The sequence below is a fragment of the Sorex fumeus genome, unplaced genomic scaffold, assembly GCF_029834395.1.
Source record: "Sorex fumeus unplaced genomic scaffold, SorFum_2.1 ptg000048l, whole genome shotgun sequence".
NCBI lineage: Eukaryota > Metazoa > Chordata > Mammalia > Eulipotyphla > Soricidae > Sorex > Sorex fumeus.
Genome location: NW_026606105.1, coordinates 12,347,438 through 12,362,990, shown reverse-complemented (window position 1 = coordinate 12,362,990; position 15,553 = coordinate 12,347,438). Strand labels below are relative to the sequence as shown.

Here is a 15,553-nt window from a genome sequence, read left to right as displayed (position 1 = left end):
ATATGCCACGGGGAGTTTGCCAGACTCTGCCATGTGGGCAGGATACTTTTGGTAGGCTGCCAAGTTCTCCATAGTAAGAACTAGATAATGAGATGTCGCGCAGCCACAAATTCGGCAGCGTGCTTCTGGTAGCTGGGTTTTATAGATAGGTTAAAGTTCTTGCCATCCATGGGTTAACCCCACCTTGCTCTCCAGCGCTACCTGTAGTCTCCTGATCCCTGAGCACACGGCCAAGAGTAAGCCCTGAGCACTGCTGGGTCTAACCTGAAAACAACAAACAAATAAAACACCTGTTGTAAAGAAGCAATGAAGGATTCAGAAGAGAACATCTCAAAGTCAAGGTCCTCTACCACAGCATCAGCTGCAGACACACTACGTACCCCTCGTAGCTGAGCTTCAAGAGGGTCTGGCTTTTATAGGAGACACTTAATTCTGTACATCAGAGGATTTAAAATGGAAACAGACAGATTGAACAAGTTCCATCTAAAGAAGTCTCTCCTGCTGGTGATTATAAGCCAGGCTTCAGCCCTCAGAATTTGGGGAGGGGAAAATCATGGAGGCGTCCCGTGGGGTGGTTTTCCCACTACTCTCAGAGGTCTCTGTTTCACTGGTCTGAACTTGTTTACATCGTCCCTTGGCTGCAGTTCCTTGGCACTTCATTGGGATTTCAGGCCTTTCCCTGACACAGAAAAGATCTTTTTCCTCTTCAGCTCAGGGTTACTTAACGTAGATCACTTTCCTATTTATGGATTTCCTGTTTATGGGTAGAGTATTTCTATCCCTATTCCTTGATGCAGTTATACCTTCCTAGCTTTTGACTTTATGCTGGAGTTCAGTTTGAGTTTTCTCTCTTATAAACTGTGAACGCAATCAAGCTTATAACTTAGGTCAATTTCTCTTTAAATTCTATTTTCTTTAAACTACGGATGTTTTCCTCTTGATTTCAGTCTAATTTAAGTGTTTCTGCATGTTTTTTTTTCTGCAACATCTAGGTATTTGAAGCATGTGTTTATCTGTTTAGCCCTCCATGTTGAGGAGGAATCTAATATAATTGATTAAAATCTGAATAAATTATCATGCGAATGTTATCAATCCTTGGACTTCAAATGAATCAATGAAAGGCTTTCCTACTGGAATTTTTATAGTATTTCTTTTTCCAACTATGTAAATTAGTTTAAGTCATTAGATATACTAGGAATTTGACAGTGTTGGCCAAAGGGAATATTTGTTCTCTGGTAGTTATTTTTTTAAAAAAAATAATAACCTGAATCCCAAACAGTGAATCTTATAGATGAAACAGAATGCTTTGTAATATCTTAAAAAACACCTTTTTGTTTTAACTTTTCAGTGTTTCATCCATGTATTCATTCAGTGTTCAATATCCATCAGGAAAATTAAGTCAGCCTATTAGAGATTAAGCTTGAATGTATTTTGAATGGAAATTTGTTGCCTCCCTCTGAACTGAAGGGCCATGAGAAGTGGAAGACGTTGAGAAAGGCGTGTTTTCTGTATGAAATTAAAAAATAATCATGTGGTTTGTCCAGACAGCTTGCCACAGGATCTCCTGTCTATCCATGCTCAGCCTCTCTAGTAGGAATGATTCTCCTAATGAAAAATGAAAATCTTGCTTCTGAGAATTTTGAGCAATATGAGATTCAGAGACCATGTTTGTTATCAATTGTGACAGCCATGCAATTTTTTTCATGATGATATGCTGATTAACCAAGGAGTATCAATTCACTGGGGATCTAAAAATGAAATTAGTTGATGAAATTCCTTATCAGAACCCTTAACTGTTCTATGTCCAACTTGGTGTTATTACAGGACATAGAACTCTCTTTTTAAACCTGAGACATATAAATGTGTATGTATATACATACTTATATATTTAAGTGCACAAACATTTTATTGAAAATTAGTAAAATGATCAGCACAGACAGAGGTAAATGACAATTGGTACGTTCATAGGATAAGGTAAAATTTTACGTATTCACAAGCAGTTACTGTCTTTACCAACCTGGGACATTTATGTCTATGTCATCAAAGTCTTCTGGAATTTCAAAATTCTTATCAATTTTATTTTATTCAAGTCCAAATTTTCTTTTATCCCAATATTTTATTACAAATATATCGTCAGTCCACCGGGTAGCAGATTCATTGCCTACTTCATTTGCTTGACATTTTTCTTCCACAACTTGTGGGTCACAGCCTCTTTTATTTTCTACTTCTGTTTTCAGCTGTTCCCTTTTGTTTGAAAGTGAAGAAAACCTTTTGCTCGCATTGTTCTTTCTTCTGTGTCATGTCAGCCCATTTTGGTTTCCGTGATGCTTTTTTGTAGGTTTGCATGCTTTTGGTTTCCCTCAGATAATTGAGATTCCAGAGCTCCAACTTTCATTTCCTTGCATGAAGAGCTTTACTTGGAAAAGCGCAATAATAATTAGATATTCCAATCCTCTCATAGCAATGATACTATCATCAACCAAACTTTGAAGAACATATTTTACTGACATAGCAGTTAAGTCTTTCTTTTGGAACAATCTTCTCCATGTCTTTTAATTGAAATACATCTTTCATCTCAAAAAAAAAAAAACCCAAAACGTTTTCCCGTTCATGTAGTCTCTTTTTCTCAATACTCAGCCCTGTTTTCTTTGATGTTGCTCTTTCAAGGGTGGAGTGGGCCTAAATGTATATTTTAAAATTAAAATCTCAGTTCATACCTGATTCAAAACTCTGTTCCCATTGGATAGAGTCTAGAATCTTAGAGTTGTTGGGTTTGTGCTTCCAGACTTCCCCTCCTTCCTTCCAGTAACTTTGGAAACCAGAGGGCCCGAGAGAGGGGAGGAGAAAAAGAAGTCCTTTTGGAATTCTCGGAATAATCATTTGATATAAAATGACCCACACTGATTTAGCTGTGCCTTTCTGATAACTCTCAGTAGTCTCTAACTATTAGATGTCGGTGCCATTTCCTGCCAGATAACCTTTAGCAGGTGGTATGTTCCAATAGAAACAGGTCTCCAAGACTGCATTCTGCACATCGCCAATGTTTATTAGCCTGAAGGCACAAAACCATTGCCAAATCTGTTCTGCACACTTGGGAAAGTTCTCCCTCTACTCTCAGAGTTGCTCTGACAAGCAACTTCAGCACAGTTTTCGCTCTGGTAAACGTGACAGTATTCTGAGGGTTACCCTGAGTGTTCTGAGGGTTGCTCATAGTTGCTCTGACAAGCCAAGGATTCATTCCATGGCAAACGTGACAATATTCTGAAGGTAAGCTCAGCTTCCCTTTGCTCAAATCTTTCGTTAAATGGGTGCAGCCCTGAACAGAATGTGAGCATTGTGGCACGCCTCCAAATGTAAGACTTGGCAGATTCTTAATCCCTGTGCACACAAGGACTGAGATGCCTGTACAGATCTTTCTAGCCAACCTAATCACATATATGGAACAGCCATTCATCCGGTGAAAAAGTATTTCTACATCCTTTATACCCATGTTTCTCAACCAGGGGGATTCATGGGTCCCTGTGAGCCCCCAGGATGTTCTTAGGGGGATACAAATGGAAAATCACATTAATGGGTAACACATCATGAGACTAAGCAGCCAATGGGCAGATGGGTCATGGGCAGAGGAAGGTTTAAAGGGCACTAAGGGGAGCTGGAGCGATAGCACAGCAGGTAGGACGTTTGCCTTGCATGCAGCCGACCTGGGTTCGATTCCCAGCATCCCATGTGGTCCTCCAAGCACCGCAGGAGTAATTCCTGAGTGCATGAGCCAAAAGTAACCCCTGTGCAATGCTCGGTGTGCCCCCCACCACCAAAAAAGGTCACCAAGGTGAAGGAAAGGCTGAGAAACACAGCTTTATACTGATTTAAAGCCCACCATCCCTAGGTATGAATGCAGAGTAGTATCAAAACATTGGTATTATTATATAAAGTATATACCCCTCTAGGTGCATATTCCTGATAGGGTCCTTCATTATAATAAATACTTTTTTTTTCAGAGATTTTCCTTTAAACTTTTTTTTATTGAATCACCATGAGATACAGTTACAAAGCTTTCATTATAATAAATACTTAATTTGCAGGTTCAAAATTATGTTTTTGAACATTAACAGTCTCTAGAGTACAGATGAGAGTTAACGAATCCACAGATGTATAGACTATCTATGCTAATACAGATAAAAAATAAATTTCCAGTGATAGTACATTGGTCAGAACATAGAACCTTAAATGGAGGTGATGAGGGATTCATTTCCCAACAACTTACAAAACTTTGTTGGAAGTTTCAGGATGAAAATAAAAATATATTCAGAAAATAGTGCAATTAAGTAACTCATCACAAATCGCTTTTGGCTGAGAGATAATAATGCTAGAATTCCTGAGTTTATGTTTCCTCATCTCATACTTTAGTTCTTAATGTTAACATGGTTCTACCCCTCACACCCTTTGCTTTGCTGTTGCTTTTGTGGCAATTGTGGTGAGGTGCACACAAAGCTTGTCCTTGTCACAGTGCTCTCACACTAGGCCAGGACCCCGCCATGGGCTGCATGCATGGAATGGTGGTACTTGCACACATTCTGATTGTATTGCTCACAAAGGGTCACTGTAGCACTCACATACCTGTCCCAGGGATGTGCTTTTTAGTTGTGGTGCTGGGACACACATGGCTGTACACAAAAGACTGCCCTTTTGGTGGCAGCACTGGGACTCTTGAACACAAGAAAAAACTCTTGTGCCTCAAAAAGTATAGTCAAAGTGACATCTGAACTTGTTTGTTCATTACAGCACTCTTTACAATAGCCAGAATCTGGAAAAAACCTGAGTGCCTGAGAACAGATGAGTGGTTAAAGAAACTTTGGTACATCTACACAATGGAGTACTATATAGCTGTTAGAAAAGACGAAGTCATGAAATTTACATACAAGTGGTACTACGTGGAAAGTATCATGTTAAGCGAAATGACTCAGAAAGAAAGGGATAGACATAGAAAGATTGCATCCATCTGGGGAACATAAAGTAACAAAATAGGAGACTAACACCCAAGAGTGGCTGAGATTAGTACCAAGAGTTGTACTCCATGGCTTGGAGGCCAGACACACATGCTAGAGGAAAAGGAAGCTCAGATAGAGAAGGGAGCACCAAATAAAGGGTGTTGGGAGGGTCTGCCCAGGATGGGAGATGCATGCTGAAAGTAGACTATAGACCGAACATAATTGCCACTCAATGCCTCTTTTGCAAACCACAGCACCCAAAAGGAGAGAGATAGCAAAAGGGAATGCCCTGCCACAGAGGCAGGGTGGCAATTGTGGTGAGGTGCACACAAAGCTTGTCCTTGTCACAGTGCTCTCACACTAGGCCAGGACCCCGCCATGGGCTGCATGCATGGAATGGTGGTGATGGGGGGGATGAGGGCTGGGAGGGATACTGGGATCATTGATGGTGGAGAATGGGCACTGGTGGAGGGATGGGTACTCGATCATTGTATAACTGAAACCCAAGCACAAAAATTTGTAAGTCTACAACTGGACCTCATGGTGTTTCACTAATAAAAACTAAAAAAAGCAAAACTCATGTGCCTCACTTTCAAGTGAAAGTTGCCAGCAAGGGTATATGTATCCTATTGAGGACACAAATAGTATATCTGCTCCTAATCTTACATCTGGCCTTTGAGTGACATTGCTAATTAAACACAGCATTCTTTCTCATGACTTTAGAATTCTTTGCAACACAGTCCTGTGGACTGCTGAAGCTGATAGATTAGAATTGACAAGAGAACGTGGTACAAAACGGGAAGTGGGGAGTCTGCAGAGCTGTAAGACTGAGGTAAAATTGTGAACTCTCTTGAGCTTCCATTTCCTCGTCGGTAAAAAAAAAAAGTAGGGGGTGAGGGTGGGAGTTATGAGAATAAAATGAAATCATATAAATAACTCAGCACAGAGCCTACAGCAGTTCAAAAAATATTCATTCCCTTCCCTTGTAGCCAGGGATTTTTTTTTTAAAGCAAGTTGATATATGTTACTTTGAGCTCACATCTTTTGCAGGAGAGCACCACTTCATCTAGAACAAAATGTACATTCAACAGGGTAGAGTTGTCTATATTTTGACTGTCAGTTTTAGTCACATCTGTCATTTTTTATTTTCCAACATGAAAAGAGAGGTTTAGAGTAGTCACACTGGAAAACAAAGAAAATAAGATTAAAATTCCCTCAAATCAACTTTGGAGCCACTAAAATATTAATGCCTTGACAGCTTACTCACAATTGCAAAAGGCCATGAGCCAACATTTTGCTTTGTGTTGTAGAGGTGATGAGAACATATTTTCATTGCTTGGAAAAAATTAAGCTATAGAGACAGAAAAGGAACATGGGAGCCAATTTCTACAAGAACACCCTCAAGTTGAAGGGATTTCCCCTGTCTTTTGACAATATTTAGAAAACCAAAGACTATAAACTTTTAAAAGGAATCTTGGATGGCGTACAGATATAGAAAGGTCACCAAAACACTTAGAAGATATTGAATTTTTACAAAAGTATTTAAATTGATGAATACTATCCTCAGAAGTAGCGCAAGCTTAAAGAGTATAAATGCTTACCAAAAGTGAACATGTTATGACCAGTTGCCAATTACTAGTTAATCAATCCAATTGGCCTGTTCCAGCATTTTCAACAAATAGACTTAAACCCTACCCAAGTGAAATAAATCAAAAATATTGGAAATGGAAAATCATCCAATGGGCTACCCCAGCTTATACTCAGAATTTTCAACATTTTTCCCCCAGTTTCTGACAAGCCTTTAAACTGCCAGATCATGCAGGGTGAGGAATCCATTCTCCCGCTCTCCAGTTGGTTTAAATTGTACCATGATTTGTGTGTAAAAGTATATACTAAGAACTCACTATTCAGGGAAACCATATTGCTTTTCCAGTGGTCAGTAATATCTCTTGCTTATTGCCCTTGACAATAATGACCCTCTGAAAAGGCCTTATGAGGTGAGAACATGAGTCTGGAGCCATTAAAGAAGCTAGCGAAAAGATTCCACCACTGACCCCGACTTCAGTTTTTCCCTTTTTTCTTCCCCTATTTCTCCCCAAGACTTAGACAGGTATCTGGAAGTTTAGCAGTTTCATGGAATCCAGAGTTTTCTTTTGAGGTCTGCCCAGACATTCATTCTGTACCCAGCCTTTGCAGTCTCCTTCTAAGGATAATTTCCATGCCTTTCAGGTTGATAATGCAAAAGCTGATATGTGTGTAAAAGCTTCCTGGCCGCTCCTGACCCAGGCAGGAATAATTAACCACCCTGATTGCATATAGGCTTTTCCAAGGACATGCTTCTGAGCATGAACTGTCAGCTCAGAAGACAGTTTTCTTATTTGGGGGTGCTTTTCCATTCACCCTCTAGAGATTGAAAAAATCAATCTATAATTCAAAGTTCAGCTCATATACCACCATCTCATAACCTTGGTGAATGACAATCGATGTTCTCCTCCTTGGTTCCCACAGCTTCAGCCTTGGGAATTATATCTGACTAACAGACTCTACTGCTGTCCTTACTCTGCTTCACCACTGTGCAGGATTGGCTCTGATTGTTCTTTGTATATCCTGCCCTTAATTCCACAGCAATATCAAACACAAAGCTGAGAGCAAGAAATGCTGAATTAACTTAACTGAAGACAGGAATATTCTCTAATACTGTATAAATATTTCTAATATTATTCTACCTCCCAGGGGAGTCAGCTGGAAAGAGGAGTTAAGTATAATTAGAATTGCCTGCAAAGTACTGTCAAATGACACATGCTAATCATGTGGATGGCTCTCCTGCTCAGGTCACTGAATTTTTCCTGATTACTCCTCCCCAACTCTTCAACCCATTGAGAACTTCAAGAAAGATTCTCTATACATGACTTTCTACTTACTTCAATTCATTTTCAAGAAAAACTTATTAAACTATTTGATGGGTGTGTTTTCATCAAATCTGTAGTTTTCCCGATAGCTTCGTCATGATGGATTGTCTTCAATTACACTCAAACAAAAAAAAAATGTTTTACAAGTGGTCTAGTAAAGCTGTATTTCTTGGATGGGCTATTTTTAATATTTCCTAAACAAGTTATTGTAGGTGAGCCAATGTTCCTTCTTCTTGTCATTTTAGAATCCCATCTGTACATGTTCTCCCTGAGTTTCTTAGCCCACTGGCTGCAGAGTGGTGCGTTCTTGCTTGAAAGGGTCAAAACATTCAGAATCTAACATCCAAAATATGCATGCGTTTTTTTTTTCCTCCCAGAGTCAAAACCCCTGAAGTATAAATCCTTTTTAAATGAAGAAAGCAGTGCCAAAAGGAATGAAACATTTTTGGTCCCTCTCCAAAACAGAGAGATAGCAACGAAACAGGAAGTGGATGATTTAAATAGCCACTCGGCATCTTGGCAACATATTTATGTTTCAGGGACTTAGGGTTAAAAGGTTTGCGTCTGGCCTGGGAACACTCTCTTTTCCCCCAGGCTTTGGAGCTTTGGGGAAAACTTTCAAGTACTTATCAAATATTTGCAATTAGCCCCCCCACCTTTTTTTTCCTGAGACCAGACTCTTGCTGGGATTGATACAGGACTACGTTCCAACTGGAACGTACGGTATGCTGCCATTACTGCCCTGTCTCTCTCTGCAGGTCATCTCTCTAACTGGCTTGCTGGAGGTGATGGAGAGTTGTTTTATTTGCAGGAAGGCAAGAAGACTGCAGCCCCCACTTTTTCTGATTCCTTCACCCATGCCAAAGCAAGAACTACAGGCCATAACAGAACAGGCGACATACAAAACTGGGGTTGGGGTGATTGCATTTGGGCAGTTCCCAACAATTCACAGGGGCAGCATCCAGGAAACCAGCCTGGGATACGGATGTTTCTTGTCTCAGCAGCATCCCACTTTCATTTCCTTTTACTTTCTTTCCTTCCATCTCTCCTCCAGCTGCCTTCTATTTTTTTCTCCCCCCCCCTCCTCTTTTGTTGCAGTCAACCAGTGCATTATAGGTCATTTGCTAAAGTTTCAATATTGTTCTGCATAAATCAGAAAGCAGCTGGCAAGTTGTGAATTTAAGGGTGATTGAAGTGGACTTAGAGAATACCTGTGTGACTCCTGTGTTGAAAACAGAATAGCAAGATAGGGGTTTACTGGGGCTGATAATGATGCTTGAACTGAGGTGACAGTGATGGAGGTCATGAAAGTGATTAGATTCTAGATATAGTTTAAATGTAGAGCTCTTGGAAAAGGCTCATGGATTGAAGAATGAAAGAGAAAGCAGCAGTGATGTAGTGGCGCCAGCTCATTAGGGCTCTCAAGAATGAAGAGCTACATTTTTTTTTAGAGTTTTGTGAGTTGATAATAAACACAAGTCACATTATTAGTTTAATTATGTACACTTCTATTTACTCTATGTTAAAAATGGTTTGCCACCTCCTTATTGTTTGATTATATTTTTATAATTACCCATGCTCTTGAAGTTATTTGCATAATTTCTATCTATGGTGGAAAAAGCTTAAAGATAAAATAGAATGCTCAAACACAGAACTATCAAGGACCAAACATGTTTGATTTACTAGTCTCTGAGTAGCTATCTCTGTATCTATTATTTACCTTCATATTCAAGTTTCTGTAATCAGAGCACCTTTGAAGAAAAGGAAGTTTAAGTGAGAAGAAAATGCTTTATTTAGATTGAAAAAATTCAAAGGTAGTCGAATAAAAAGCATTGAAGATATATATTTGAAAGACACTGGGTTTTGCAAGGTAGTTAATGCTAAGAGACAATATCAGATCAAGAGAGTTAGATAGTAAAATATAGCATTTAAAGTTGGAGTGAAGCCCAAAAACCAGTAAAGGAGCCCAAGAAGAATGACCAATAGTATTAAGAAGAGAGGAACTTAGAATGAGGAACTTAGAGTAGATGCCCTCTAGGAAAGGAGGTGAGTGGCTGAGGAGATACGTCAGCGGACATAATTATTGGAGGCGCAGACTTAAAGGAACTGAGATTTACAGAACTGGTCTTAAAGGACCACCTACATGAGTATTGAAATTGTTAAGAATTATAGTACAAGATTGTATTGAATTACAACTGTAAACTAAAATCTCCTAGAAACAAATGGAAATAATATAGGAATCAGTAAGTGCAATAAAGGAAGGAGTGGTAGTATTTTAGGGAGAAATGAGAAGTGAAATGACAAAAAAAAAAAAAGAAAAGCTAGGATACCACCTTCTCTACTCCCAGGCTCTGTGAAATAAAGGAACAGATGCCAGAAGTGCTATAAAACACGAGTTGATCCTACATGAAGATCCTTATTTGAGAAACATCAGTATATGCCTGTTATGTAACACTAATATACAGCATCAGAAACTTGCAGTTGGTGGGAATGGGAGGTAGGGGAAGCTATTCAAAGAGGAGTTTAAAAGTTGACTGATAAACTATTCACAATAGCCAAATCTGAAAACAACCCAAGTGCCCTAGAACAGATGATTGGTTAAAGAAATTTTGTTATATCAACACAATGGAATACTATGCAGCTATTAGAAGAGATGAAGTCATGAAATTTGCTTATAAATGGATAGACATGGAGAGCATCATGCTAAGTGAAATGAGTCAGAAAGAGAGGGACAGACATAGAAGGACTGCACTGATTTGTGGAGTATAAAACAACATAACATGAGGCTGACACCTAAGGATAGTAGATACACGGGACAGGAAGATTGCTCCATAACTGGAAGCCTGCCTCATGAGCAAAGAGGAGAAGGCAGCTGGAATAGAGAAGGGATCACTAAGAAAATGATGGCTTGAGGAACCAGTTGGGATGGGAGATGTGTGCTGAAAGTAGATAAAGGACCATACACTGATAACCTCTCAGTGTCTGTATTGCAAACCACAGTGCCCAAAAGTAAAGAAAGAGTATGGGTAATATTGTCTGCCATGGAGGCAGAGGGAGGGTGGAAAATGTGGGGGGATATATATACTGGGGATATTGGTGGTGGGGAATGTGCACTGGTGGAGGGATGGGTGTTTTATAAGCTGTTCAGAACTTGCTACAAGGTATTTCTGGTCACATACCTTGTAGCAAGTTCTGAACAGCTTATAAAGAGAGGCAAAATCAGATGTTTTGATATTTTATTAGAGCCCAGGTGAAACAAAATGATCACACACAAAACAATGAAGAGAATAATATAAGGATTTGTCATGACATGATAGAAATTAGAGATAAAGCCTTATTGAAGAAAGTGGAGATTAGATAGAATCATGGCCCAGGAAGATATCATAGAGGAGTTAGAGTCCTCACCTTGGAGAAAATGAATTTTTTGTTGCATGACCCTCATAGAATGTGGTTGTATAAACCTAAATGGTATAGCCTATTACACTCCTTAGGTTATTTATAGGGGCTACCATTGTTTATGCAACTCGCTATTAACCAAGATGACTATATTGTGAAATATTTACCTTTTCTTACATTACTGCTGGTGGAATTTCCCCGGATCAGTGTTTCCTTGGAAGAAGTTTCTATTTGAGACGTTGGCAAACATTCCTCTTACTTGGTGTACATGTACTAAATATAGTGTTAGATTATAGAGTTGGTCCACTATAATGGTGCTGTTCACTTCTCTGAGTTGGAGTGCTGGACTTCTGACATCCCACTGGGTTCATGATTGTTAGTGGTATTCTCAGATGAGCTGCTGTATCTTCACCAGCTCCTGCTGAGTCTTCAATATTATAGTTGTATCATTGGCTTATAGGATCGACCCTCACTATTACTTAAATTCTAAGGTTAAGATTACAAATAGGTAGATCCTAGTCACAGGGGTTTCTTTAGCTCCTAGAAGTTGACAGTATCTAAAGTTTTAACTGTACTGACCAGATCTAGTGAATTAGTTGAACCGAGTCATCTGGTGTTTGAACCAAATACAGAGAGAATGAAAAGAAAGACAGAAAACTTCTCTTAGTTTATAATTTCTCTTAGTGTCACATCCTTAGAACTTATAATTTGTGTTGAAAGCCAATGTCTCATTTTCGTTTTAAAAAATATCCTCTAATTAGAATATGCTCTTTTTTTTTATGAACTAGGAATTTCTTAAGATTCTTTTAATTGTAATTCTGTTAACCAGTGTCTTTACTTTATGAGTTTGTCTGATCTCAGACTGACCAGATCTAGTGTGTAAAGTGTGTTGTTCTGGTGGTGGGGAGTGAACTCAGGGCTTCCTGAATTCATGTTTTGCTCAGTGCTGTTTCCATGTCCTCCTATCCTGGCTAAAAGCTTGTTCGTTTTGTTCAACTAGAAAATATCCTTCTAGGGGATATGAGCCTTTAGCCCTATTATTTTATTTCTCTAGAAAAATGTGCAAGTTTATAGGCACATAAATAGACAACATAGTTTTCAAATTTTATTTCAAGTTGGAGTTTATCTCAGTGTCTGGTTATATGTGTGATGTTCCAGATCAGTACATATGTTCCTAGCACTGCTTTAGGTAAGGATGAGGAACACAGGGGCCCTACCAAAGATCTCAGTGCCTCGCAGTTTACTAGTTAAGAGTCACTTCTAAAAGGAAATTGCTGGACTTCCTGTATTTTCCACTTATGAATTTTTACTGAAGAAGGTGGAAACTTAACTCTCTTTAGTCTGTAATTTAAAAAGTAACTTCAAAATATCCTAAAGCACTTATGCTTTCATTCTTAGGTCCTGGGTATACTCTCAGAAACAAAACTCATTCTTGAACAGTTTCTTTATTTTTGGCCAATTGAAGCTGGCAGTTGGCTGCTTTGTATATACAACATCAATTAGTTTAAAAGATTTATATTTATGTTACTGCTTTGACTAAACTGACCAGAGAATTTTTGGCATCCTCAAATGAATGGGTAAAATTTCGAGAGTAAGGATACTTTGAAGTGAACTATGCAATCATGAGATCAATATCTTGAGCCAACTACAGTAAGCCAAGACAGTTCTAGGGGTTCCAGTGCAGTTGCATTTAGTACTAATCCCAGGGCTTCAACAAGTGAGACCTTATAGTGTCAGAAAGTCCAACCAGAATATGTATCTCATCCCTACTTCTCTGATGGAATCATTTTCAAAATAATAGTCTTCCTTTGTTTGGAATAGTGACTGTTAGAGAAGTAGAGACATGATTTATGGACTTGAAGTGCCTGTGGGTGTTATAACTGGAACAGCAAAATGCTGTTTACACTTGCTAGGAAATTGGGATTTACTGCATGAAATTTTTAAAATTTCATTTGTGTATCTCTGGTCTTCTATATATGGTAAAATTTGTCAAGAATAGAATCTAATCCCTCTACCTTGTTTGCTTTTCTATTAGAAGACAAGGTAGGCAAGCTTCAACAACATCTTGAAAGCCAAGGCTCTATTCGACAAAGAGTCAATCATCTCAGAACATAGATTTGGATCTTCTTGTGTGGGTTAGAAAGAATTTTTCTATTTCTTTGCTCTCATTTGGCCACTGACATTTAATTTCATTATTTTCATGTTTATCCTTTTATTTTTAAATAATTACAGATAAGCAGGAAGTTACAAAAATAGCACAAGAGGTCCCCAGAACATCCTCCAGTTTTCTCCAGCGGTGGCATTTTATGTAACTACAGCACCTTACTAAACCCAGAACATTTGCAGTGTTCCATCCAGAAACCTTATTCAAATAGGAAGGACTTTTTAAAACAGGAAATAATTTAGAACAATCACATCCTTCTTCTAGAAATCACCTCCTTTCCAGGGAAGTACCCAAGCATTGTTTATAGAACCCTACGGTCAAATTTTCCAGAGGTGGACTCACCTGAAGATAAGTTTTTCAAAGATGGCATCACTTCTAAAAGATCATCTTCATTAATCGGGATCTGTTAAGAACATTAATAAGTTATTGTTCTGTTTTACAAAGTACCGGAAGCTTAATGATAAGACCAGATGGCAAGGCAGAATCAGCTGGCACCAAGTATTTAGAAAGCTGAGTGTAGCGGGAATTCTCTTACTCATTCTATTATTTAAGGGTCATTCAAGATGGGAGATATTGTGGGGTTTTTAAAAAGAAATTCCCCCTAAAGGATTTGCCTGAAAAGTAACACGTACATGGCAGCAAGGTAGGAATTTTCAAACAATTGATTTCCCCACAGTGACCTTCAACCTGTTTAACTATAACCTCTTCTATAATGAACCACAGGCAAATATTCTTTCCCCATTTCTTGAGAACTATGTATAACTCTGTGTTTTCGTTATGGATACATAGATCATAACTCTGTAAAAGAAGACAGAAGCACACACATTCAGTTGAGTTACACAACCTTTTTTTTCTCACTTTGTACTTACCTGTTTTCAGTGAAGACCAAATATATTTTTTTAAATTTTTATTAATGACACACCATGAGGTACAGTTGTAGACTTACAAATTTTTGTGCTTGGGTTTCAATTATACAATGATCAAATACCCATCCCTCCACCAGTGCCCATTTCCCACCACCACGGATCCCAGTATCCCTCCCACCCCCCATCCCCTCCATCCCACCCTGCCTCTGTGGCAGAGCATTCCCTTTTGTTCTCTCTCTCTCTCCTTTTGGGTGTTGTGGTTTGCAAGAGAGGCATTAAGTGGCAATCATGTTTGGTGTATAGTCTACTTTCAGCATGCTTCTCCCATCCTGGGAGGATCCTCCCAACACCCTTTACGTGTTGCTCCCTTCTCTATCTGAGCTGCCTTTTCCCCTAGCATGTGTAGCTGGTCTCCAAGCCATGGAGTAAAATTCCTGGTACTAATCTCAGCCATTCGTGGGTGTTAGTCTCTTATTTTGTTACTTTAAGTTCCCCAGATGAATGCAATCTTTCTATGTCTATCCCTTTCTTTCTGAGTCATTTCACTTAACATGATACTTTCCATGTAGTACCACTTGTATGTAAATTTCATGACTTCGTCTTTTCTAACAGCTACATAGTACTCCATTGTGTAAATGTACCAAAGTTTCTTTAACCAGTCATCTGTTCTCGGGCACTCAGGTTTTTTCCAGACAAATATTTTTTAAAAGATATTTACTTTTCAAGGTTCCTGTTCTATTTATAATAAATTTAGTTTTGAGGGCTAAGGATAAAACACCAATGTGAAAATATTTCCATTAAGGTCAGCTAAACCTGAAACTCTCTAGAATGGACTGTAGATTGATTTGAACTTGTAACTAGAATTTCATCCTGCGTGCACTTTGCTTCTGGGATCCTAGTGTTGATTGGTGGAGAGAAAAGTAAAATGACTTTTGGATAAGTAATCATTGCAGAAGGCCTTGTATTTAAAACACAGATGCATTTTTGTTCCTGTGCACCTCTGTTTTTGAAGGGGTTGGTGTTTATTTCAGGGAGGCTTATGTCAATTATCTAATCAGAAGCAGACTCCAGACCCTGCCAGACCTATTTCAGAACGATGGTCTTACTTCAAAGGATGGGTCTAGGTCTCCTTACCCAGACAAACCCAATTTTTCATTGAGAAGAGCAAGGTAATTGGATTTTCTTTTTTCAGAGCAAAAATTATTTTGGGGCTAAATTGAATGGATCACA

The 15,553-nt window shown here is 38.8% G+C and overlaps 1 protein-coding gene and 1 pseudogene across 6 annotated transcripts in view; one reads left to right on the top strand and one right to left on the bottom strand.

Annotated features, from left to right (window-relative positions):
* Window positions 1-15,553, top strand: part of CALD1 (caldesmon 1) — a 207,362-nt gene that overhangs the window by 27,621 nt on the left and 164,188 nt on the right. The gene's annotated exons all lie outside the window — the stretch shown is intronic.
* LOC130032422 (meiotic nuclear division protein 1 homolog) overlaps window positions 1-15,553 on the bottom strand; it is a 41,672-nt pseudogene that overhangs the window by 13,042 nt on the left and 13,077 nt on the right.